Source organism: Ovis canadensis, chromosome 6 (genome assembly GCF_042477335.2).
Source record: "Ovis canadensis isolate MfBH-ARS-UI-01 breed Bighorn chromosome 6, ARS-UI_OviCan_v2, whole genome shotgun sequence".
Lineage (NCBI taxonomy): Eukaryota > Metazoa > Chordata > Mammalia > Artiodactyla > Bovidae > Ovis > Ovis canadensis.
In genome coordinates, this window is record NC_091250.1 from 75,969,286 (window position 1) to 75,997,105 (window position 27,820).

At 40.7% G+C, this 27,820-nt stretch overlaps 1 long non-coding RNA gene across 2 annotated transcripts in view; it reads right to left on the reverse strand.

Moving 5' to 3' along the window:
- Positions 1-511: 511 nt before the first annotated feature.
- LOC138442507 (uncharacterized) overlaps positions 512-27,820 on the reverse strand; it is a 73,902-nt gene continuing 46,593 nt past the window's right edge. The window contains exons 3-4 of one of the 2 annotated variants that reach the window (XR_011257758.1): positions 25,769-25,872; positions 512-1,650 (exon numbers count right to left, since the gene is read on the reverse strand). This is a non-coding gene — a long non-coding RNA (uncharacterized lncRNA). Of the gene's footprint in view, positions 1,651-23,757; positions 25,873-27,820 lie in introns of those variants that run through there. The other variant, XR_011257757.1, reaches the window with a different exon arrangement.

Consider the following 27,820-nt stretch of genomic DNA (forward strand, 5'->3'; position numbering starts at 1 on the left):
GAGTAGAGCCAGACTGCTTGGGTCTGAATTCCAGCTTTCCCATTTATCAGTTTTATCCCATTTATCAGTGACCTTGGGCCAGTCACTTAAAATCTATGTCTCAGTTTCATCTGTAAAAAAGGAATAATTAATAATAACTACCCTCATAGGGTTGGTATGAAGATTAAATACCTTAAAATTTGTAACATGCTTAGAGAGGGGCTTAGTACATAGTAAGTGCCATATAAATGCTAGTTATAACTAGAACACTGACATGCTTTCTAATTGTTTTTGGATTGAAAATTTGTTAATAGGTTAATAGAAGGCAAATTTTTCCTTATTCTTTTTCTTATTTACTTCCAGGTACCTTAAACACAAGATTTCACTCTGAGACACTAGGCAGGTGTCTTGCAGTGCAGTTCCAGAAGCAAATCATCAACCAGTCCTTACATAACCTGGGCCTGGAATTCAAAGTACATTCTGGTGGTTAGGAGTCAGGGCTATAAAGTCAGACACAGAGAACTCTTTTGGCTTTTTGTTTACTTTTTATTTTTAAATAATTGTGAGCTTACAGAAAAGTTGCAAAAATATAGGATTCTCAACTACCCTTTATCCAGCTTACCCTGGTGTTAACATCGTTCATAACTATAGTACAATTATTAAAGCTAGTTAACAGATGTAGGAACAAGTCTGTTAACTAAATTATAAATCTTTTTTTCTTTTGTTTTTCTATTTTTTAAATTATGAAAGTATGATAACACATTTACAGGAGACTTGGAAAATACAGAACATAGTTACATATAGTTCCACTACATATCATACTTTTATAACTAGATGAATTAAGATTTTTTAGTTGGAGTTTGAATATCAAGCTCTCAAATATTAATAGAATGGACAGAAAATAGAAGGATAGTGTGTATCTGAAAAGCACTGTGAACCAACTGAACATAATTAAGTAAATCTTTTGGGGGGGAGGCACAGAGAAGACCTAGTTTCACAGTCAAGTCTTGAATCCATGCCCCCTGCAGTGGAAGTGTGGAGTCTTAACCACTGAACTGCCAGGAAAGTCTCTAGACTATAAATCTTATTCAAATTTCAGCAATTTTCCATCAAAGCCCAGGATCCAACACAAGATTTCACATTGCATTTAATTGTTGTGTCTTCTTCGTATTTTCCAGTCCATAGCAGGTGCTCAGACTTTGCATTTCTATCCTGACCTTGACGCTGTAGATGAGTATCAGCTAAGTATTTTATAGAACGTCTCAGAGTTGGGTTCATTGGATATTTACTCGTGATTAGATTGAAGCTTGCCCACAGAAATGATGTGTCCTTGTTGTATCAGGCTTTCCCAGATAGCTCAGTTGGTAAAGAATCCACCTGCAATGCAGGAAACCCTGGTTTGATTCCTGGGTCAGGAAGATCCACTGGAGAAAGGATAGGCTGCCCACTCCAGTATTCTTGGGCTTCCCTTGTGGCTCAGCTGCTAAAGAAGCCGCCTATAATGTGGGAGACCTGGGTTTGATCCCTGGGTTGGGAAGATCTTCTGGAGGAGGGAATGGTTACCCACTCCAGTGTTCTGGCCTGGAGAATTCCATGGAGTGTATATATAGTTGATGGGGTCGCAAAAAGTCAGACACGACTGAGCGACTTTCACTTTCACTGCTGTATCATCTGGGGGGAAGAGGAGGTTAATATGTCTTTATTAATGGTGACATTGACTCTGATTACTTGGCTAATATTTCTTCACTGCAAAGTTATACACTGTTTTCTAGAATAGAAGACATTGTTAGCAACCTTAGAATAAAGGAAAAAAAATTTTTTTTGGCATGCCAGAGCTTCTGTAACAAACTTTACATTTGCATCCTGCTCTATGAAAGATTTTATACATATTACCCAATATTTCAATGTGCTTTATTATTTGAAAGTAAAAGAGACAGAACTACGTTATAATTTGAGTAACAGCTCAAATGAAAAATCATTTTGGTTACTTCTATGCAATGCTCATTTGAACTGGGTCTAAAAGCTTTATCATAGAATCACAGACCAATGGAACAATATTGTAAACTTCACATGGATAAAGGAAATTTTGCACTGTAATGAACATGCGAAACAAAGGGAAAACAAACAAACAGTGAGGCCTATGTATTAGGTATGTGCCATGTATAAGTCATCAAATGTAAGTAAGTCTTTGGGTGGAAAAAAATTAAGCCAGTGAAAGAGACTGGAAATCCACACGGAGGAAGGGTAATACTATAAATACAAAATATCAGAGCTTGATATTCTGGGCATATGCGGCAATATATAACATAATATACATAATCAAGCCCATATCATCTTCACACACGGTATAGTTCATTTTCAGAATTCAAGAGCTAATCCTCTCAGAAGACAGCAGGAGGCTAACCTGACATCATTGCATTAGAAAGTGAAAATGTTAGTCACTCGGTCGTTTCCAACTCTATGAGACCCCATGAACTGTAACCTGCCAGGCTCCTCTGTCCATGGGATTTCCCAGGCAAGAATACTGGAGTAGGTTGCCATTCCTTTCTCCAGGGGATCTTCCCAATCCCGGGATCCAACTTGGGTCTCCTGAGTTGCAGGCAAACTCTTTACCATCTGAGCCACCAGAGAGGTTACTCTTAAGGAGAACTGTATTACCTTTGCTTTGTTTTCTAGCAACAGATTATATGTAGCTTAAGTTAAACATTTTATAAATGTCAAAAATAATATAAATATTTTATATTAGGAGTAAGTAATGAAAAAATTGAATTATGGTATTTTAAGCTATTGTTTTCTAGTGAAGACTTAGAAAAAGAATAAATGTGGGGTGATACTAGCTAACACTTGGGTGCTTGCCATATGCTAGGCACATTGACCAACTGCAAGTGTTAATTAATCTAATTTTCATAATAATTCTATAGTATATTTACCATTATCATCACCTCCACTTTACACATGAAGAAAACAAGTACAGAGACCCTAGATACCTTGATCAACATCACACAGCTAGTTAAGTGTCAGATTGGGATTTGAACCTTCAAGGTTGCTCTAGGATACTGAAGTTCTCATCTGCCACAAAGCATGGTACCTCAAAAGGCTAATAACCTTTGAGATTCATACAATTTTCTTCTTCTAATACTATGCATCCAATATATGTGTTTAAAATATCAGTTCAGTTCAGTTACTCAGTTATGTCCAACTCTTTGCAATCCCATGGACTGTAGCACACCAGGCTTCCCTGTCCATCACCAATTCCTGGAACTTGCTCAAATTCATGTCCATCAAGTTGGTGATGCTATCCAACCATCTCTTCTGTCAACCCCTTCTCCTCCTGCCTTTAGTCTTTCCCAGCATCAGGGTCTTTGCAAATGAGTCAGTTCTTCACATCAGGTGGCCAAAGTATTGGAGCTTCAGCTTCAGCATCAGTCCTTCCAATGAATGAATATTCAGGACTGATTTCCTATAGGATTGACTGGTTTGATCTCCTTACAGTCCAAGTTACTCTCAAGAGTCTTCTCCAACACCACACTTCAAAAGCATCAATTCTTCAGCATTCAGCTTTCTTTATGGTCCAACTCTCACATCCATACATGACTACTGGAAAAACCATAGCTTTGACTAGATGGACCTTTGTTGCCAAAGTGATCTCTCTGCTTTTTAATATGTTGTCTAGGTTGGTCATAGCTAGTTATATATTTTAAATTATTATATATAAAATTTTTAATATACCACAAATCAAATTATATATATATATATATATATTCTGTCTCTTCAATATATGACAAATCAGTATTTCTGGCATTTGCATTTTTTCCCTTTTTACTCCTTTCAACACCACTGCATCTCTATACACTCTAAACTACAGAAATGAGTACTCTACCATATATCCAGGCCTGGATTGTTTTCTAACTGGCTTATGAGTTGGGAAGTTCTATGGAGACAAGGATCAAATCCTAGATGTACAGCCCATTCCTCACTGGACACTAGGACAGAAGTGATCTTAAGAGCTAATGCTTATGGATCACCTCATTTGTGTCTGGCAATAGTCTAAATCTGTCATAGTCATACTCTCATTCCTCAGAACTGCCTCTGAGGCACATGTCATTATTACCCTCATTTCACATGTGAGGAAACTAAAGTTAAGTGACTATCCCTAGTCAGCCAGCTGCTGCTGCTGCTGCTGCTAAGTCGCTTCAGTCATGTCCGACTCTGTGAGACCCCACAGATGGCAGCCCACCAGGCTCTGCTGTCCCTGGGATTCTTCAGGCAAGAACACTGGAGTGGGTTGCCATTTCCTTCTCCAATGCATGAAAGTGAAAGGTGAAAGTGAAGTTGCTCAGTAGTGTCAGACTCTTCGCGATCCCATGGACTGCAGTCTACCAGGCTCCTCCGTCCATGGGATTTTCCAGGCAAGAGTACTGGAGTGTGGTGCCATCGCCTTCTCCAAGTCAGCCAGCTAGTGAAGGGCAAATCCAAGATTTCAACCAAAGCATGTCCAACACCAAAATTGCTGACTCGACCGTTAGGATATGCTACATGCTGGCTGGTGCTAAATACATGGCAGATACTCAATAAATGCTTCTTGACTGATTCATTGATTGAAGCTCCATTTGTTTAGTCATTTTTTTTTTTTTTGGCTGTGCTGGGTCTTGGTTGCTGCTCTGGCTTTTCTCTGCTTGTGGAGAGTAGAGGCTTCTGTCTAGTTGCAGCTCAGGCTTCTCGTTGTGATGGCTTCACTTGTTGCAGAGCACGGGCTCTAGGGTGTGTGAGCTTCAATAGTTGCAGCACTGCGGCTCTTGGGCTCCAGAGCACAGGCTCAATAGTTGTGGCGCCTGGGCTTAGCTGCTCCGCAGCGTGTGGAATCTTCTCAGACCAGGGATCAAACCTGTGTCTCCTGCTTTGGCAGGTGGACTCTTTACCACCGAGCCACCAGGGAAACCTTGGTGGCTTTTTGATGAAGGAGTAAAGATAAAAAAAATATCAGGAAGATGGGGAAAGAGACAGTTAATAACATGAAAGTGGCCAGAAAAATAACTGAGCTAGAGTTAGTGACCAAGTACAGATGAATGCTGGGAGTGCAGGGGAGAGGCAGAAAAGACAACGGCTGCCTTGGCTGATGTCTTGGTTGGAAGTCACACTGGCCTCATGCAGGGATTACGCTACTACATCTGTCTGGTGTGAATGGAGACCAGAGATTGCAGTTTCCATCCTGTCTGCCTAAATTCCAACAAACTTAGATTTTGTTTAATCTTGGAGTTTCCGTTTCATTCACTATGAAGGGATAAACTATTCTCTGGGCCTTAGGAAGATAGAAGTGAACAAAACAGATAAAAATTTCTATCCTCATGAAGCTTATGTTTTAATTGGAGGGACACAGACAATAAACATAATAAATAATTACATAATAGCACTAAGGTGGCAAAAGTTGTAGAGCAGTGTAAGGGAGAGTAGGAGGGGTCAGGGCTGGAGGGGGTGTGGTCAGAATAGATTTTACCTATAGGGTGGCATTTAAGCAATTATTTAAAAGAGATGAGATTAAAAGAAAGAAAATAATAAGAATAGTAAGACCCATATTACCAGAATAGAGAAGTTAAGAGTAAATGTTTTACAAGAAAATTACTACTGAGTAGTTGAGTACTTTTATAGAGCAAAAGTAACCTGTAGCTTTCCCATTCTTCCCTGGGAGGTCTGGGAAATGACAAAGCATCTATAACTCAATTTTTATTTCAATTGCTTAGAAATACAATTTCCACCCCAAAGAGGTGGTAGCGTACTTTTGAACCTTCAGTCAGTTTTGTTTGTTCATGCATATACTCTTTGTGAGTCAGTGCATGAAGTGGGTTGTTCTTATGACCATGTAACTGTAAACCACGAAATGACAATGAGAATTACCACAGAACAGCAAAGACTGTCTTTCTGTATGTTAATCAAATGAAGCACAAAATTGGTAGATACGTTTTCAAGTATAATCTAAACATCTATCTTTATTATAATATATAAAAAGTACTGCTAAAACAGTTTCTTAGACAAGGAATATATAAACTTGAGTGTGTTTCTCAATTTTTATTCTGATAACTATTATTGAGTTCCTACCATGGCGGATATCAAGCCAACAGTTTTACTATATGTAAAATTTTGTTTAGTTTATTCACTCACTTTAACAACGATTGAGCCCTCTCTTGTGCCAGGCATCATTCTAGATGCAACAGGGAACAGAACAGAGAAAATCCCTGATCTTATGGAAATGGATATATAACAGATCATGTAGTAATAAATGCTATAGCAAAATCAAGCCAGGCTAAAGTGGGTAGAGAATGCTGTTGAGTGGGGGTGGAAGGCTGCTAATTTATTACAGGGTGATCAGAGAAGCTCTCTGTAATAGGATGACAGTTGGTTTTCTGGGGAAAAAAAGTTTCTAGGCAGGGGATACAGCAGAAATAAGAATATGTCTAGTATTTGACTCTATAAGTATTATTTCATAGGAACCTGAAGGCTCCAGTATATTATTATTACATATGCGTCCATATCACATCAGTAACAAAGGGCAAAGCCAAAAGACGACTCCAGGTCTATTAACCTCAAAATCCATGCCCTATTCTTCCAAAATACCATTTGATTTACTCATCCTACCCCCAAAGACTTGCTCTTTTAAAAGACTGGCAAAGCATAAAACTACCAGGAATTAATTGGTGCTGCTGTGATTTGTTTAATTTACTCTAGCCTTAGGCACATTACTGACACTTGCTCTTCTCCAGAGCCTGTAAAATGGGGTTCGGGTAATTAACAACCCAGAACAACTGTTATGAGAACTAATTAGTTTCTGCTTACAAAATACTTTGAACATTAACATTAAGAGTGTCTTCCCTCCAAGTATCACATTTTCCTCCCAATGGAACTCTAGATACCTCCATTCCCCTCCTACCCCAAATTCTACCCCTAGTCCTTCTCAGATTTCCTTCTGTTGAAAAAAAAAAATTACCTAGCTATTAAAATCAGAAGTCCAAGAGTTAAAGTCATTTTTAATTCCTTTCCCTTCACTAACATACATTCCTGAGTCCTATTCATTCTATCTCCAAAATGTATCTTATATCCATCCACATCTCTCCATCTTCAATGCCACCAATCTACTTCAACCCACTATCCTCTCTTGCATGGAACATTGCAATAATTGGCTAGTTGGCCTCCTCTTTTTCCATCTTTTGCTCCTTTCCAATGCATTTGCCACACAAAAACCAAGCGTGACCTTTGAAAAAGAGAGATCAAAACATATCATTTCCCTACTTGAAAATGTTCAGTGACTGCCTATTGCAGACAGGATAAAGTACAACCCTCTACCATGGTGAGGGTGACCAACTTGTCCCTCGTCTTACGCAGGACTTTCCTGATCTAAGCACTGAAAGTCTCGCATTCTCAAAAACTCCCCAGTTCTGGACAATAGGGGTGACTGATCACATTAAGCACATAGACTGGCTCCTCCCTGACTCAATGCCTCATCTCATGCACTGTCCCCTCAGTCACTATACCCTTTGCACACTGGCCTTTGTCAGGTCCTAGAATGTCACTTTTCATTCTCAAGGCCTAGATAATTAGGCCCTCCTTCCCCTTGATCTGGAATGCTCTTCCTGTAGCTGGACTTTTCTCATCCTTGAAAGTTCCAGAAAGGCCTTCCCTGATTCAGGTTACCTCAACAGGTCCCATCTGCTATTGTCTATTATAGCATTCTTTTGCTTCCTTCCTAGAACTTATTTGTCTTGATTCATTTATCATTTTACCTATTTATCGTCCATTTCCTACCATTAGAATGTAAGAGGGCAGGAACCTTGTTGGCAGTGTTCCCTGTGGTATCCTCCAGCACACAGCATATGGCAAGTGCTCAGAAAATATTTATTGAACCAGCATTTTAGTGTTGAGCCTCACCCCAACCCAACAACTGGTGGACCCGTGCCCTGTACAGACAGAGATCAAGGTCTTACTAACAGCAGAAAATCTGGTTGACCTAGCTCCCCACCATTCCCACCCCTACTGGTGACAACGACCTGACCTCATAAGAACCTCAGAAAAAATGTTGGTTTCTCTGAAGGCCTAGAGAGGTTAAAGGACTTGCCCAGGGTTACATACTCTGTTTGCGTTTAACATTGGGAAAAGTAAAGCTGATATTTCCTGCTTCCCTACCAAGTGAATTTAAATTTCAAAGGATCTTAGTGTAGGAAGAAACCTCTAGATCCCATTTGCTTTGATCTTTCAAAGAAGACTCTATAGTTTGCAAGCTATAACACAGGGAATATAGCCAGTATTCTGTAGTAACAATAAATGGAATATAACCTTTATTTATGTATTTAATTTTTATTGGAGTATAGTTGCTTTACAATGTTGTATTAGTTTGGAATATAACCTTTAAAAGTTGTGAATCACTATGCTGTACCTTGTAACTTAATTAATACTGTAATCAACTATATTTCAATTTAAAAAAATGAAAAAAGACTCTAATCTCCATTTAAAAGACAAGAAATCTGGAGCCAAGAAAAATAAACGACTTTTCTTTTTTTTTGTCTTTTTTTAAAATATAAATTTATTTATTTTAATTGGAGGTTAATTTCTTTACAATATTGTATTGGTTTTGCCATACATCAACATGAATCCGCCATAGGTATACACGTGTTCCCCATCCTGAACCCCCCTCCCTCCTTCCTCCCCATACCATCCCTCTGACTTTTCTAAGGTCACACAGCTATTGAAAGGCAAGGAAAAACTTCATTCTTAGTTGGTTTCTGGTTTTATATCTTTTTTTATTCTGGGCTTTGTACAATCACATGATCAAGTATCTTTTCCGAATTGAGTAGGTTAACAAGTGCTTTAAAAAAGAGAAAACAAAGTGGATGCAAAGATACCTCAGGAGTGACAAGTTGGTTTTTTTGTGTGTTTTCAGTTGCTAAGTCATGTCCGAGTCTTTTGCGACCCTATGGACTGTAGCCCTCCGGGCTTCTTTGTCTGTGGGACTTCCCAGGCAAGAATACTGGAGTGGGTTGCCATTTCCTTCTCCAGGGGATCTTCCCAAGCCAGGGATCAAACCTGCATTGGCAGGTGGATTCTTTACTACTGAGCCACCAGGGAAACCTTTAAACAGATGCAATGCTTTTGTTCCTGATTTATTAATTCATTCAACAATTATCTGAGTCTCTGCTATTTGCCATGAATTGTTCTGCATACTGGATAGATAATAAAGAATAAAACAAAGAAATTATCTCTGCCCTCTTAGAGCTTACACTCTTGTGTGGGCCACAGAAGATAACAAAGTGATCAAAGTGCTATCAAGAAAAATACAGCAGAGAGTGACAGACAGGAGCACAGCTGCTTTAAATAAGATGGTTGGGGCAAGACACTTCAGCAAGATGCCACTTGAGCAGTGATCTGAGTGAATTCAGGGCAGACACTAGAGGAAGAATGTCCCAGGCCAAGGGGAACAGAAGCACAAGGGCCCTGAGGCAGCATAGGGCTTGGCATGTTCTGGGGAATGCCCAGGGGCCCTGCGGTTGGAGTGGAGGAAGCCGGAAGGAGGAAGAAAGGTCACACAGGGACATGGGACCAGATCCTGGTGGCAACTGCTCTTTCCTTTTAAACTGACACATCTTTATAAAGCAAATATTTGAAAAGCTAGGCCTTGGAGAGGGGGGTTTATTGAATGTGTTTCAATATGTTAACAAACTCCACAGGATTTGCTTTTCTTCCATTTCTTGTTGTTAGAATGCTAATCTGTTTAAATCCTTTCAGCTCCACTTGTTTGGAAATCAGTCGTCTAGCGCTTGGAGCTAAAAAAGGAGACCAATACATTTCCACAGAGCAGATAGGGCCACCCCTACAGCCCAAGGTCTCAGTAGAAAACCTAGCTATTGTTCAGCCGATAGTTTCATGTTGGTTTCTAAAAATAAGAACCTGAGTCATCCTTTCAGTCAGAGAGAGAACTTATTCCTTTTACCCCCTTGGCTCCTGGTTGGTTAAGGTTACTCAGCAGTGGGTGGACAGGTTTGTCTGCTCCCTCGCTGTGGGCGGTGTGGTAGTGAGGGACAAAGGTGAACTGACTGGGAAGTCAGGCCTAAGGCAAATCCTGTTCTCACCACAGTCACTAGATATTTTTATTTTTTGGTCGCACAGCTTGTAGGATCTTAGTTCCCCAACCAGGGTTCTGAATTAATTTCAGGACACTGGGATTGACTGTGTTAAACATGATCAAGGCTATAGTTTCCACATTCATGAGATCATGCAGTTTTCATGTCGTGAAATCATGATACACAACATAGCATCCATAAGAACATAAGCTCTAGACTCGCTGCTAGGGTTCAAGTCTTGTCCCTGCCACTTTCTTTTAATGTGGTCTTGGGCAAGTAGTTATTTAACCTCTGTGCTTAGTTTTCTCATTCGTAGAGCATCTTTTTCATAGGGTTGTTGTGAGGATTGAATCAAATATTTATCAAATGTTTATAACAGGGCCTGGCAGTGAGAAGTACTATACAAGTGCTTGTTAAATATATTTCCTCCATCAACTTTCAGCAGAGCTGCTAAGAAGTAGCAAAAGAGTCACTTAAGGCTTCTCTCCTTCCCCAGCCCAGTCTACCCTCTTATTAGACAGTGGCATGGATTTTTCTAAACCTTAACATCCTACAACACTTAAAGGGGAACAAAAAATGACCAATAAAAACTAAGTTTTTCTCCCACCCAAGGCATCCACACACTGGGCTCCCAGAAGTAATCACTGATACTAGTCTCTTGTACATCTTCCTAAGACTCACTGTACATAGACAATAGTACGGATATTGCTGTGATAACATATCATGTAAACCATTTTCAAAGGTATGTTTTTAACACAGGTGAGGCCATGGTATTCTGTTCTCTACCTTGCTGTTTATTGGAAATCCTTTCGCATTAGCACATTGAGAACTGCCTCATCCTTTTTGATGGCCATGGAGTATTCCACTGAATGTGTATATCATATTTATTACTGATACATATTTAGTTTTCAAGTTTTTCTATTACAATCAACAATACGATTACCCTTGAACATGTATTCTTTTGCATGTCTGTGAATATATCTGCAGGATAAATTTCTAGAAGTGGAATTGCTCAGCCAGAAAATATGTATAGTATTGACACCTGTTACCAAGATGTCTTCCAAGGAGGTTGAATCAATTTACACTCTCTCTACCATATCAGTTTAGTTAGTTCAGTCGTTCAGTCATGTCCAACTCTTTGCAACCCCATGAACTGCAGCATGCCAGGCCTCCCTGTCTATCACCAACTCCCGGAGTTCACTCAGACTCATGTCCATCGAGTCAGTGATGACATCCAGACATCTCATCCTCTGTCGTCCCCTTCTCCTCCTGCCCCCAATCCCTCCCAGCATCAGAGTCTTTTCCAATGAGTCAACTCTTTGCATGAGGTGGTCAAAGTACTAGACTTTCAGCTTTAGTATCATTCCTTCCAAAGAAATCCCAGGGCTGATCTCCTTCAGAATAGACTGGTTTGATCTCCTTGCAGTCCAAGGGACTCTCAACAGTCTTCTCCAACACCACAGTTCAAAAGCATCAGTTCAAAAGCATCAGTTCTTCAGTGCTCAGCTTTCTTCACAGTCCAACTCTTGCATCCATACATGACTACTGGAAAAACCATAGCCTTGACTAGATGGACCTTTGTTGGCAAAGTAATAGTGCCTATTTTCCCACCCCTTCACCAAAACTGTTGATTATTTCAAAGTTTTTATCTTTGCTGTAAGTCTGACTTCAACCCTCTGATATCAATATGGTCATTCATACTTACTAGCAAGAGTGACAGTGGAAATAAATAGGAATGCTCTTAGTCATGATTGTGCAGACAAACTGACCTCTGGAAATCAAGATCCTTTAAGGCATGGTTAGCTAAATGTGGCTTCTATCTCATTCTCTGTAGGAAAGCTGTCAATGCAAGACTGTGAAGACTCACATATAAACAAGAAGGACCTACTGTGTATAGCACAGGGAATTATATTTAATATTTTGTAGTAACCTATAATGGAAAAAGAATCTAAAAGAGAAGATAAGTAGGGACTTCCCTGGTGGTCCAGTGTCTAAGACACTGTGCTGTTAATGCTGGGGGCCCAAGTTTGATCCCTGGTCAGGGAACTCCTTTCAGTGAACCAAATGCTGCAGCTAACAGTCTGCATGCCCGCAACTAAAGATCATGCATCCCGCATGCCACAATGAAGACTGAAGATTCCCTGTGCTGCAACTAAGATTCAGTACAGCCAAATAAATATTTTTTAAAGAGAAGATAAATATATCTTCAGATATATTATATATATATCTATATATCTGAATCACTGGCATACAACATTGTAAATCAACTATATCTCAATAAAATTTTTTAAAATTAAAAAAAGGACTGCAATGATTTGATGAGGACAGAGATTCCTCTATAAAACAATCTTCCATAAGCAAATAAGATATCTTCCACTTTGTCTGTTTAATGTAGATCCCCTAAGGTTTATATGGCATCAGTTCAGTTCAGTTCAGTTGCTCAGTCGTGTCCGACTCTTTGCGACCCCATGAATCGCAGCACGCCAGGCCTCCCTGTCCATCACCAACTCCCGGAGTTCACTCAGACTCACGTCCATCGAGTCAGTGATGCCATCCAGCCATCTCATCCTCTGTCGTCCCCTTCTCCTCCTGCCCCCAATCCCTCCCAGCATCAGATGGGGACATATAAATGGCACTGCTGCTGCTGCTAAGTCACTTCAGTCATGTCCGACTCTGTGCGATCCCATAGACGGCAGCCCACCAGGCTCCCCTGTCCCTGGGATTCTCCAGGCAAGAACACTGGAGTGGGTTGCCAATGGCACAGCACTTGCTAATTTGGAACATGGACTTTGGGCTGTTTTATTCTGAAAATAAATAGGTATGACAGAGCTCTTTGAATTCAGAAACCAGTGCAGCAAAAACATTAAACTGCAAGCCAATCAACAGGGAAGAGTCAATCAGGAAAATGCTGGAGTCGATGATTATTTCATGTGCGCTCATCAATATGGCATATCTGGGGCTATTTCTTGCTGAGAAGCAGCAGTCCCTGTGCCTGGGAGGAGCCAGTTCATGCCAAGGTATTTAGCAAGTGAAAGAAGTTTCCTTCCTTGAGCTAATACTTAAAACTACTCATTTCTGAGAAGCTGAAATACTTAAAACTACTCATAAAGTAATATTATACTTTATGATATTATTCATGTGATAATTAACAGCAGGCAATACCCTAAAAATGATTTTATGTACCAAAATGTGAAAAACTTTGTTTATTTTCCTACCTAGCGAGGACAGAAGCTGTAAGACCAGATAAAAATCCATACCTTTCTAAAGTAGTAAGGTTTGAATTATGGATACTACATATTGGAATTACATATAGTTGTAGTTTAGATTCTCTTATACCTTAGCCTCGTTTGGTAAAGTCTTTTCAGTTTTTGAATATTTGTCTTTGATTTGGGAGTTCATATACAGCAGACCCTTGAACAACACAGTTGTAAACTGTGCAGTCCACCTACAGCAGATTTTTTTCAACAGTAAATATGATGGTAATACACTCACACACAACTATGAGGCTGGCTGAATCCACAGATGCCAGATCGCACATGTGGAGGAATGACATATAGGGAGAAACCAGGAACCAGGGATCAGGAGGGCCAATTACACACAGATTTTTCACTGAATGGAAGTTTGACACTCCTAATCCATGAGTTATTTATAGGTCAACTGTATTTTTTCTTTTAATCTTAGTCCAAGTTGGTTGGAAGTTTGGTAAAATTCTAAGTCTCAATGCTTTTTCTTTCTGCTCTAGATAAGATTTTGTTCAGTTTTCACTAAATAACATATAACTTTTCCCTACCTCCCTCATCTTTTCCCCATGACAGGGGCATCCAAACCTATAAGGACTGATATTATGTCATTTAAATAAAGAATTTGGTTGAAACCAGCCATGCATGTAGTGTTCCCTTGCTTTTCCCTAATCTGTAAGTCAAAAAACAGATGAATGAACTATCTCAATTTGGTCTTGAATATACTCGATATGCTATTGATGCCAATTGATGCTTTAAATTGTGGTGCTGGAAAAGACTCTTGAGAGTCCCTTGGACAGCATGGAGATCAAACTTTTCAATCCTAAAGGAAATCAGTCCTGAATATTTATTGGAAATATTAATGCTGAAGCTGAAGCTTCAATACTTTGGCCACCTGATGGGAAGAGCTGACTCATTGGAAAAGACATTGATACTGGGAAAGATTGAGGGCAAAGGAGAAGGGGGCAACAGAGAATAAGATGGTTGGATAATATCACTGACTCAATGGACATGAGTTTGAGCAAATTCTAGGAAATAATGAAGGACAAGGAAGCCTAGCGTACTGCAATTTACGGGGTTGCAAAGAGTAGGCCATGACTTAACAACTGGACAACAACATATTTTATAAGAATTCACAGATATTAAAATTTTTTTTTCCATACAGATGTCTTGAAACTCATGAAATTCCTTGCTGACTGGGACTTCAAAATGAGCAGCTAGTGAAGTAGTAATACTTAAATCTGCCAGGAGATGTTCCTGTAAAGTGTGACAACCTGGGATCAATGCTTACTTGGCGTTCAATTCTGAGTTATCAAAATTATATAATTGTACCTACTTTAGAAGGTGCCCAGCTTGGTGGGATTCTTGTACTTTCAGCCAATAGCAGTTTATAAAGTCGACAGAGAAAAAGACAGATACAATATCTATTACAGACTAAATTGTGTCCCTTCAAGGTTCATATGTTGGAGCCTTACTCCCTAATGTGACAGTATTTGGAGACTGGACCTTTAAAGAATTAATTAAGGTTAAATGAGATTACAAGGGTGACCCCCAATCCAATATGGCTACTGTTCTTATGGAAAGGGGGAGAGACACCAGGGATATGCATACAGAGAGGATGCCTTGTGGAGACACAGTGAGGTGATAATCTGTCAGCCAGGGCAGCCAATCCTGCTGGCACCTTGATCCTGGATTTCCATCTTCCAGAATTCTGTTAAGCAACCCAGATTGTGTGATTTTGTTATGGCAGCCCTAGCTAACTAATTCTGTGTGATTTTCAGGGAAAAATAAATAAATAAAACTATAGAATTTGAGTGAGTTTTTGAAGGTCTTTCCCGTGCGGAAGGATGTAACTCTTGGGAATGAGCTGACTCTTGCTGTCAACTAGACAAATAGAATGAAGCCATGAACTGCCACTGACCATGACCCTTCCCAAGGCTTGGTGTGCCTCTCTTCCTTGGAGCCTTTTAATCTATTCTGGCCAATGTTTGTTTCTGTTATTTGCAACCAAAACAGCCTTAAGTAAAATGGGTCTTCAACTCAAGTCTGAAGATTGACTATGTTTCATATATAAGCATTATTTTCTAGAAATACCTATAGAAGTTGATTAACAAGCTAATCTCAATCTCAGGTTGATAGTAACTGGTTTTTTTTTTTTTGTTGTTTTTTGCAGTTACAGAGTTTTCTCACTCAGTAAAAGTCCAAATAAAATAGCAATGTGGTGATGCTAATAAGGAGATTCTGATAAAGAAGCAGGTTGGAAACCACTGATCTAGAGTTTTCTGGCTTCTTTTGTGAGGTAATGGCAATGAAACCTAAAAGGTTGATGGGCTTGCATTTAGGGCAGGAAGTCATGATACCCACCCAAAGACTAGTGATCTAACCAGACCGACTGCCTGGCTCAGTGGAAGTTCTGGATGAAGACGCCTGGAAACACACTTGTAGCACTTTAAAGCCTCAATCTGACCCTGTCCTTCAGAGAGAGCTCTGAGGGAGCATTCAGATAAGTCATTGTGGGATTAGGCAATGCACTTGAAAGGGTCTGTGCTCCAGCTGAACATGTTTTATGAGGCACCGTGTATTCTGGAAGCTTGCTCCTAGTATACTCTTCCTTTTGAACATAGCTACAGTGTGTGGTGGGTAGAGGCAGCTGGTACTTTGAAGGCAGATAGACTTCACCTTTCTGTGGAAAAGGACCACTGGGACATTGGCTATGTCCCTTTCACCCTTAACAAAGATAGATACTTTGAAGAAAGGGCAGAAATCCTTGCAGAGTAAAACTTGAGATACTAGTGGTTAGATAGAAAGATATTGACTTTATTGTTGCTCTGGAGATTATAGTTTAAAAGATTGTAAGTATTGGGAATCATGGCTAATCTATTTGAAAGGTCTGCCATGAACTCTTTGCAAAAAGGAGTCTAATGAGGGGACACTCAGTGGTTTTCATGCAACATGTGGTACATCTAACCAACATATTTATTTAATCAATATAAAGATTACATCTCCTGCTTTAAGATTACTTGAAATTTTAAGATAAATTATGCATAATCATTAAAATTATATAAAATCAATAATAATTTTGGAGTATGGTATTATCAACTACATGCCATCACCCCTTCCCCCACCTTACTCCTATACTGCACTCTTGTTGACCCACATGAGTCAGAGAAGCAAATACCCTCTGAGTTTAGGGGCATTACAAACAATCATCGTGCATAGCTGTTAATCCTCAATCTCACCAATTTGCTGACTTCTTACACTGGCATGCTCTTAAGGCTTTTCAAGTGTATTTTGAAAATAGACTTCCTTAATCTCTGGTCTTCTTGCAAAAAAATTTTCAACTTGGCCTAATTTTCTGTCACAGTAAATTCCTGAATCCCAAGCTAATCCAGTGGCTCCAGCTTTGGTGTTTCAGACGTTCTTTTCACTTGGGGAAATATATGTCTTGATCAGAGTAATATTTGGGTTGCCTTCCAAGCTACCACAGAGCCAACAGATGCCCCACACAGGGAGTAGACATGTTCTTATCCTTGGAACTCTGATTTAATACCAGCAAATAATTTCACAGAACCCATCACTTCTACTTTTATTCATTGATTTTTATCTGAAATAACAAAAAATGATCAGATTCCCTACTGAACTATACCTGAAGCAAGTTTAGGAAATAGAAGTCCAAAACCTACAGTATCACAATCTGAATTGATCAATGTTGGGAACTCCTGGCTAATTATATTTAATTTTGCTTTGTGATCTGATGTGACCTCTCTCTAAAACACATTTCATTAGTAACAACAAACAATTCATATGTTCAAAGTGTTTCAGAGCCAATCCAAGAAAGAACTGACTTCATAACTACATTCCTTTCATTGTTCCTTGTATCTAGGCAGTTAGTTTCTTTATAAAATAAAAATAGATATTTCCATTCCGTGACCATTAAATGTTTAATTTGCCAGTTCCTCTGTACTGTGTGACTAGTCATATTCTGTTAAAGATGTTATACACTTGAAAGAAGTGGCTTCTTGGATACAAGATGCCACACATGAAAAATAGCCTATACTCCAGTCTTGTTTTCAATCAAGAACATGTTTTCTTGCAGACACAATATGCTAAATGCTGGATGGGTCCCCTTGATAATTCCACAGATTATCGGAACCTAAAATGTCGGTGCAGTCACATGACATAACACATTTCTCCACCAATGCTGACATGGCTGTGCCATTGCTCCACCTCTTTCTTTTCATGGAATTTACTTTTGAAATCACTGACTATGGCTGAAGTCATTTTTGTCTTTGGCAGGTCAAAACACCTCTGTCCTTGGTGTATGAGAAGAGATGAGTATTTTTGGAGGTGTCCTTTTCTCGCCCCAGAACTGTGTTTCTGCTCTTCTCTTTCCTTCTCTCTGCTAAGCGCAGTTACCCCAGCTTCCAAATCTAAAGACAAGCCCATGTGGGTGGCACCACGATTTTTTCTCAGAAGTGTTAAAGTTGAGTCATGCCTTTACTTAACTGGGAGCTATACTTATCTCATCATTAACCATGTTTTCTTTTCTCTGAAGATCTACCCTATATGAATACCCAGTTTCCTATATGAATACCTTCTCCAAGTCACCCTGGGTCCCTGTACTGTACCACACACTGGCTGATTTTGTTGTTGTTGTTGTTCAGTTGCTCAATCGTGTCTGACTCTTTTCAGCCCCATAGACTACAGCACATCAGGGTTTCTTGTCCTTCACTAGCTCCCAGACTTTACTCAAACTCATGTCCATTGAGTCAGTGATGCCAACCAACCATCCCATCCTCTGTCGCCCCCTTCTCCTCCTGCCTTCAATCTTTCCCAGCATCAGGGTCTTTTGCCATTTAAGTCTGCTGCTTAATTTGTTGAGATTGCTCCTTGTCCAGGAGTCCCCACCCTCTCAGTGCTCACCCAGCCCCCTCTCCTGGCCATCCTTGCTCCTCCCCTCCTCCTGGGCATCCCTGTTCCTCTACAGAGATTACCATCTCTGTAGAGATTATCATAATTTCTTTCTTTTTTTTAAATGATTTTAGTTTTGGCTGTACCATGCAGTATGTGGGATCTTAGTTTCCCAACCAGGTATTAAACCTGTGTCCCCTGCATTGGAAGCTCAAAGTCTTAACCACTGGGTCACCAGGGAAGTCCCACACGTAGGCTGATTTATACTCAGGTTTCAAGATTCCTATTCTTACTGATTATCACATGCCCTCCTCATCTCAACTTCTGCTCCATCTGATCTTTATAAATCTTTAAGATATATTTCTTAAAGTTTTTAGAGTTCTCTTATTTAAGAATTTTGCTTTTGGTTTACCTCAGTCTTGCAAAACCAAGATAGTTTGATAGTAATGGGCAATATGGAAAGTGAGACTGTTAGTCACTCAGTTGTGGCCCAGCTCTTTGGGACCCCATGGACTGCAGCCCACCAGGCTCTCCTGTCCATGGGATTTTCCAGACAAGGATACTGGAGTGATTTGTCATTTCCTTCTCCAGGGTATGGCAAATCACTCCAGTATCCTTGTGATCTGTGCACAATCCTCCTGCACTGCAGGCAGATTCTTTACCAACTGAGCTGCCAGGGAAGCAATATAAGCATTCTGGAGCTTATTATGGTCCACAGAAATCAAGTCATGGACTCAATGAACAGAAAGTTTTGTTGGAAAAATCTCAGATAATACCCTTTGTAATGGTTATGAATTTTATGGTGAAAGTGGAGGTACAAAGTTCTGAAAACTCAGGGTTTCCCTGGTGGCTCAGTGGTAAAGTAGTTGCCTGCCAATGCAGCAGACATGAGTCCAATTCCTAGGCTGAGAAGATCTCATATGCCTCAGAGCAGCTAAGCCCGTGCGCCACACTCCTGAGCCTGGGCTCTAGGGCTCAGGAGCCACAACTACTGAGCCCACATGCTGCAACAACTGAAGGTGCAGCTCCTAGAGCCTGTGCTCCGCAAGAGAAGCCACCACAGTGAGAAACCTGAGCACTGCAATCTGAGAGGAGACACCACTAGATTCAACTAGAGAAAAAACCTGAGCAGCGGTGAAGACTCAGCACGGCCTTAAGTTAAGAAATTATTTTTTTTAAGTTCTGAAAACTTGACAGAAAAAGGCTACCATTCTTAACAAGAGAGACAAAAGAACTCTCAAGGAAGTTGCAGATTAAAGCAAAGTAAATATCTGCTATTGAAAGGGTAGCAATCCTACCAGAAAAGTGACTGCAGATGTTCAAGGCTATGAAAACCACAATTCGAAAAAGAAAATGCACCCATAGAATACTAATTAGACACATATTCCTGAGATGCTTTATCTGTTGATGGTTTGTTTTTTCATTATATCAAAAATATTGTCATATAAAGTATCTCAGGTAGTCAAACATGTCAAAAAATAAGCATTATATGTAACAGTCATCACCTCTACCTATTACATTACCCTGCCACTTATGTGACCACCATGGTACTGAATTTGGAGATCAGTACTGGACTCTTCAGAATGAAAAAATGTGTAATTACAAATTACCTTAGTTTTGTTTGCTCTTATTTTGAAAATATTTTCTATTTTTAGGTTCTGTCGTGTCTAGGAAGAAAAGTTGGAAACTTTGCCCACGGTGGTGTGCCCTAATTAATGACTTGTATTAGAAACAGTATTTCAATAAATATTCATTTATTCACTCTTTCAATGTAGGGCTTCCCTCATGGCTCAGTGGTAAAGAACTCGCCTGCCAATGTGGGAGATGTGGGTTCGATCCCTGGGTCGGGAAGATCCCTGGAGAAGGAAATGGCAACCCACTCCAGTGTCCTTGCCTGGGAAATCTCATGGACAGAGAAGCCTGGCGGGCTACAGTCCATGGAGCCACAGAGTCAGACACAACTGAGCGACTAACACAAGCACATATTTGGCTCATGGAAGGCGTAGTACTAGGCACTGGGGGTGCAAAAATGAAGCGGGCAAAACCTTTGCCATTGAGGGCCACAGTATAATGAAAATAGACAAGCAAACCAACAGTTAGGGCATAACAGAGGACTATAGCTAACTGCTACCAAGGGTATCAGAGTAAATACATAGCGGAGGTGATCCCTGAGCTGTCTTGAAGAATGATAAGCGGTTTGCCTTATGGGCAAGTTCCCTTGGAATGAAGGAAGAGCATTCCAGGCAGAAGGAACAGCATTTGCAATGATATGAATACAAGAGTGTAACAAGAACTGGCTGCCCGATGTGGCTGATTCCAGAGGAACTGAGGGGCGAGTGTGAAATGAGACTGGAGAGGTAGGCAGAGTTCAGGCCATGGAAGGTCTTGATCCCTACAAGGGAATTTAAGGTTTATCGAAGTCAGGAGAAAACTGAAGATTTCAATTTTATCTGATGGAAGTAAACGATTAGTTTAGCGTTTTAGGAAGATGTCTCTGGAGACAATGGAGCGGATGGAGAAAATTGGACAGGGTCAGACATCAGTGGTTAGGAGGTTAGTACAAGAGTTTAAGCAAGAATGGTAATTACTAATATACACTGAGTGCTAATCATGTGCCAAGCCTTTGACAAAAGTTATCTCATTTAATCCTCACAATTATTTTTTAAGCTACTATACTAGTCAGGACAGGTTAGGTTATGCTGTGACAAGAAATAACCCCAAAATCTCAGTGGCATAAAACAACTAAAATAATTCTTTGCTCCTACCATATGTCACACGCAGGTTGGCCGGGGAGCAATTCTTCTCACAGTCACATAGAATCCTGGAATAATGGAGACTTCACCTCAATATATACCTCACAGGAGGGAGGCGGGGGGTGGGTGTCACCGTCCCAGTAGTAGGCCAGGAGTGTGGTTCATTGTGTGTAGACTCTCGAAGCTTCTGCCCCAGTTTTACATGGCCACAACCAACTCCAGGAAGGCAGGGAAGTACCACCCTACCATGAGCCCAAAAGGAGAACCAGAAATACTTAGATACCAGCACTAATTACTACCACATCCTGTTCAGACCATAGAGTAAAACTACTTTCTGACCTGCTTCTGAAGTTGGATATGGCTGGCTGTGTGACCCAATTCAGTCAAAGTAATAGAGGAAACTTTGAGAACTAGCAGCCTTTAAGAACTAAGAACTAGAACAAAATTTGTTTGGCTCTTGCTTTCTCTCTGCCATGGCATCTGGCAACATTCCACACAGTGGCTTCTCCTTTAGCCCCGGTTCCAGAGTGAGAACAACTGATAGCAGAGCTCCCATTGACTTCCAGCAGGCATGTGCAGTTAGTCACAGTTGTAAGTCATTGAGATTTGAAGAATATTTGTAGCTGTAGCATAACCCAGTTCACCTGGATTGTTATGGAGGAGATGGAAAATTTCTGTGCAATCTTAAAATCTCCACAGATAGGTTTATGATGATGGTGATGATGATGTATTCCCATTTTATAGATCTGAAAACTGAGACTCAGAAAAGTCTACGAATATGCCCAAAGTTACAGCTAATAAGGCAAAATTCAAACTCAGGCAATCTGACTTCTCAAGATTAGGTAGGAAGAGCCTGACCTAAAGCAATGGAAATTGGGATGAACAGGTTGGACTAGTTCAGTGACATTTTAAAAGTAGGGTCAAAAGATCTGCTGGGCAATTATATAAGGAGAGAGGACAAATAGGTATCTAGAATGATTCCCAGTTTTCTGACTTGGACAGTCAAATGAACAGTGACCAGGAATTCAAATAGAGATTTAAGAATGATGAGCAAATCGAGGGGTGGGGAAGGTAATGAACTTGGTGCAGGACTCTTTCAGCACTTTGATACTGTCATTCATTGTCTTCTGTTTTCTCAGTTTCTGACAAGAAGTTGGTCCTCTCCATGTGGTTGTTGTTCTATATGTAATGCATTATTCTTCTCTGGCAGCTTTCAAATTTTTATTTTTGTGTTTTTTGGCAGTCTGACAATGATGTATCTAGGTATAGTTTTTCTTTCTAATTATATTGCCTGGAGTTTGCTGAGCTATGGGGGTTTAAGTTGACTGTTTCAACAACTTCAGGAAAATTTTTCTTTCGATTATATTCCTGTCCCATTTTCACTGTCTCTTTTCGAGGCACCAATTATACATATGTCTGATATTGTCCCAAAGGTCTCAGAGGAGCTATTCATTTTTCTCCAGTTTTTTTTTCTGTTCTTCAAATCAGATAATTTGTATTGATTAATCTTGAGGTTTACTGACTCATCTTCCACCTGCTGTTAAGCCATTAATGAACATCACCGACTTGATGGATTTGGGTTTGGGTGGGTTCCGGAAGTTGGTGATGGACAGGGAGGCCTGGCGTGCTGTGGTTCATGGGGCTGCAAAGAGTCAGACACGACTGAGATACTGAACTGAACTGAACTGTGTACTTATTTTACTTTAAAATGTTCTAGAGCTTACATTGCTTCTTTTTCATAGTTTTCATCATCAAGATTCCCTATTTCCTACTTTACTCATCCTGATCATATTTTTCTTTATTTTGAACATTTTTGCCTTTAATTCTTTGAATATTTTTATAATAGCTATCTTAATGTCTTTGTCTACTAGGTAAAATATCTGAGTAATCTTAAGGTCAACTTCTATTTTCTACTTTGTTTTCCTGTGTCTGTGTAGTAATTTTTTATTGTCATATTTAAGGCTACAGATGATGCACTGTAGAAATTGTGGATTTTGTAGTCTGTTATTTGTCTCTGAAAGTTTTGATTTTTGTTCTAGTAGGTAGTTCAATTATTGTTTGACCACTTTGAATTTGTGTAGGCGTTTGTTTAGTTTTTTATTTTGGAAGGTTTTTTTTTTTCTTTTTCTTTTTTTAGAGTAGATGTTTGGGAAGCCCAATCTGTCTTCCCAAGCCCTCTGACAGTGTGCTCAGCCTTCACAGTTTCCCCTGTGATCTCGTCAAGCTCGTTGTTGCTGCTGCTGCTGCTAAGTCACCTCAGTCGTGTCCAACTCTGTGCAACCCCGTAGATGGCAGCCCACCAGGCTCCCCCGTCCCTGAGATTCTCCAGGCAAGAACACTGGAGTGGGTTGCCATTTCCTTCTCCAATGCATGAAAGTGAAAAGTGAAAGTGAAGTCGCTCAGTCATGTCCATCTTTTAGCAACCCCATGGACTGCAGCCTACCAGGCTCCTCCACCCATGGGATGTTCCAGGCAAGAGTACTGGAGTGGGGTGCCATTGCCTTCTCCAAGCTTGTTGTTAGGGTGGTTCTAGTCATAGGCCTTCCTTTAAGGGCAGTTGTTCTCAAACTTTAGCATGTATCAGAATCATCTGAAGAGTTTGTTAAAAACCCAGATTTCTAGGCTTTTTCCTTTGAGTCTGATTGAGTAGATCTGAGGTAGGACTCTAGAATTCGTATCTCCAACTATATGTCTAACAAATTTCCAGGTGATGCTAATGCTTCAAGTTGGGAATGACCAACTGAGAAATACTGCTTCAGAACATGATCCTTATTTTCTTTTTTTTCTCAGCGAACAGGCTCTAGGCCTTGTGGGTTTCGGTAGTTGCGGTTTCCAGGCTCTAGAGCACAGGTTCAGTAGTTGCGGAGCATGGGCTTAGTTGCTCCGTGGCATGCGGGATCTTCTGAGATCAGGGGTTGAATCTATGTCTCCTGCACTGCTGGTAGATTCTTTACCACTGAACCACAGGGGGAGCTCCCATGATCCTTACTTTTAAACTGTGTTCTGTCTGGCATCGCAGCTGGATGCCTGAGGTGTTATTAATAAAGTGTTAATTGTGGCTCTCCACTTAGGCTGCACCCAAACTTCTATGACCCTATCACTGCTTGAATTCTAATAACCCTGCTTGGCTTTCAACCCCACAGAAGCTGGTATCTGGTAATCCTATGATAGTCTCGCCTTACACATATCAAACCAGCTTTTAGTTAAGCACCAACAGGGGATTCACACAGAATTTTTAGAGACCTCCCTCTGCAAAGCTCCCTTTTCTCAATGCCCCACCTTGCAAATTTTAACTGCTCAGTTACCCCAAACTCCAATCTCTGCCTGCTCAGCTCAGCCAGTTCCTCAGTTCACTGTTTCCTGCTAAGTCACTTCAGTTGTGTCCGACTTTGTGCGACCCCATAGACAGCAGCCCACCAGGCTCCCCCATCCCTGGGACTCTGTAGGCAAGAACACTGGAGTGGATTGCCATTTCCTTCTCCAATGCATGAAAGTGAAAAGTGAAAGTGAAGTCACTCAGTCGTGTCTGATCCTCAGCGACCCCATGGACTGCACCCTACCAGGCTCCTCTGTCCATGGGATTTTCCAGGCAAGAGTACTGGAGTGGGGTGCCATTGCCTTCTCCACCACTGTTTCTTAGTTGGGATATATTCCCCAGATAAAAAGCCAGAGTGATTCTGGGCCTCACCTCTTCAGTTTCTCTTAGGGACCACAGACTTGTACTGTCTGAAACAGTTGACTCAAATATTTTGCTCAGTTTAGTGATTTTTTTTTTTAAGTGGTGCGATGGCTCATCTGGCACTAGTTTCTACTTCATCATAGTCAGGGGTAGATATCCTAATTTTAGAACTTCTGAATTTAAGAAACTTTGTACTATCCAGATAGAGATATTCTACAATGGAAAGGTAGCCTAGAGACCAAGGTTTGCAAAACATCAGTGTATAGATGGTAATTGAGACCGTGAACACAAATCATCTAGGAGGTAACACAAAATGAGAAGAGTAGAGGATCTGAGGTAGGACCTTGGGGGAACTGCTGATTTTTCATGGATGGGTGAAAGAAAAGGGTTGACAAAAGAGGTACAGAAAGCGTAGTCTAATAGGCAGAAGAGGAGCACTGTCCCGAAAGTCAGTGGGGAAGAGTTTAAAAATATTTTGACTTCTTACTATGTCTCCCCATTGTGCTAAGAAAAAATTTTTAAAAAATATTTCAAGCAACCCAATAATTTAGCACTATTATCAAATCCATTTTATAGATGAAGATGAAACTCACCCGCCAGGTAACTTGCAGCAGGTCATGCAGTTGGTAAGTGGCAGAGCCAGGATTCTAATCCAGGCATTCTGGCTCCAATACTTGTGAAAACTGCAATGTCCTGCCTCACTCCAAAATAGGAGAGGGTTGCAAATGTGACAGGGCCCTCTAGGAAGCTGAGGACTGAAAAGTGTCAATTGGATTAGGAGTGAGGGCCACTGTTGAGCGTGGCAAGAACTCACTGGAATAAACAGTAGGTGCTAATTAACTGCTCACATTATCACTTCCTGAGTTTAGCTCTTCGTGTGAACCAGAAGGCTGCCACGCACAGGGCGTCTCTCGGGCCCTGCCTGTATTGTCCTCCTCCTCAGCTTTCTGCTCAGCAAAAGGAGACTCACCCCCTAACTGTGTGCAGACAAGACCCACCACTCCAGTTTCTAAGGGGTGAAGAGAAGTGTGAGGTGCCCTAATACACAACACATGTGCCAAATACAGGTTTATGCACCTTTGAACATATCATCAACTCAATTACCTGTGTTCAGATTAGCCTCAGCAAATCTTTAAGCGCTCACAGCTGTCTTCAGGTGTTCAGGGGATTATTATGAGGAGATGTTGATCAGTTGTTCTCCATGTCTCCTGTGGGCAGAACAAAAGGGAAGAGGCTTAAATGTCAGCAGGGGATTTAGATGTAAGTGAGAACTCTGAGGCAGGGAGGTCCTGTGTACTTAAATAAGTTTCCAGACTTCTGCCTTAGTTCGCCCTAAATATTCCCTTTCCCACCGTATCACCCTTATTTGTTTTATAACAAAAAAGGACAACAATAACAACAATAGCAAATGCTCATATAGTTCTTCCTTTGTGCCAGGCACTGTTATTGTTTTCTACTCAGATTCATTCCTTCAGTACTCAGAATAGCACAATGCGATAAATACTATTGCCATCTCCAGTTTACAGATAAAAAACAAACAACCAAAAAAACCTGAGACCCAGAGATGGTGGATAACTTGCCGAAGGTCACACAACCAACAAATGGCAGAGCCAACATTTGAAGCCTCCTGTAAAAGACCACACTACCTTGCTCATCTGTAGAAATTGCGCTAGAACAGAATTCAAGATAAGCAGAGCAGGGAAGAGATCCTACCAAAGTGGCGTGGAGGTTGTGGTACATTGTTAGAAAATGCCCTCCGTGAGCAATGCCTCCCCAGATGCATGCCCTGTGCAGTCCCCTTCCACACTGAATCTGTGCCAGCATAATGGCTTGCTTGGCCGATAGCATACGATGGAAGCAACTTTCTGGGACTTCAGGTCCATGAGAGATCTGACATGTGCACACTAAGTCACTTCAGTCGTGTCCGACTCTTTGCCAGCCCATGGACTGTAGCCCTCCAGGCTCCTCTGTCCATGGGATTCTCCAGGCAAGAATACTGGAGTGGGTTGCCATGCCCTCCTCCAGGGGGACCTTTCTGACAAGGATCAAACCTGCATCTCTTAGGTTTCCTGCCTTGGCAGGTAGGTTCTTTACCACTAGCGCCACCTGGGAAGCCCTGAGAGATCCGGAGCTTCTGAGTTCTCAGAACCCAACTGCCTTGTAAAGAAGTCCAGGCTATCCAGCTGTAGAGAGAGGCTGCAGGTAATGAGAAGCTTCGGAGGTTGAGAGCCACATGGAAAACAGAGGCACCTCAGCTAAGGGCCAGCCTCACAGTGGTCAGTGAAGCCATCTGAACTGCCCACTGAGACATCACAAAGGGCAAAGATGACCCACACCTGCTGAGCATTGCCCCTAATCCTGACTCCAAAAGGGTGGTGGCTTTAAGTCATTAAGTGTTTCTTTTCTATCATGAAACATACATAACAAAATTTACCATTTTAACCATTTTCTAAGTGTATAGAGCTCTGTGGCGTTCACACTGTGCAGCCATCACCATGGTACGTCTCCAGAACTTTTTTTATCATCTCAAACTAAAACTCTATCCCCATTAAACACGAACTCCTCACTCTTCCTTCTTTCCAGCCCCTGGTCACCACTGTTTTACTTTTTTCTCTATGAATTTAAATCATTAAGCTTTAAGGCAGTTTGTTAGGCAGCAGCTTATAACTTTATATAGACACTGATAGATTTAATAATCTGCTTTTAGAATATATTAATGTATTGTGAGTTTATTAAATACCAGAGAATTGCAGAAGCATTAGGAACCCTCTCAGAGATCCAGTTCTCTTTGTCATTGTATGTTTAATGTGTCATGCCCTCCAGTGTTATAGGTAAAATTATAATTATATGTAACATTTACTTTAAAATTGAGAAGGCAGTTTCTCATTTAACTTTTTTTTTTTTTTTGCTCACAACAGCTTTGTGAGGTAGAATGAGAGTTTTCATTTTATACATCAAAGGACTGAGGCTCAAAGAGTTTAAATGACTTGCTCAAGGTCACAGCATAGAGTAGAATGGGTTGGTCTGGAATCATTTATTGATTACTCCTATTTGGTAAGGGAGATGGAGAGGAGACCCAAAAGACAGTTCAGCAGCTTGAAAGAGGAGCTACAAGCCCAGTCCTCAAAGAGCATCTGCTCTCCTAGGACACACCCA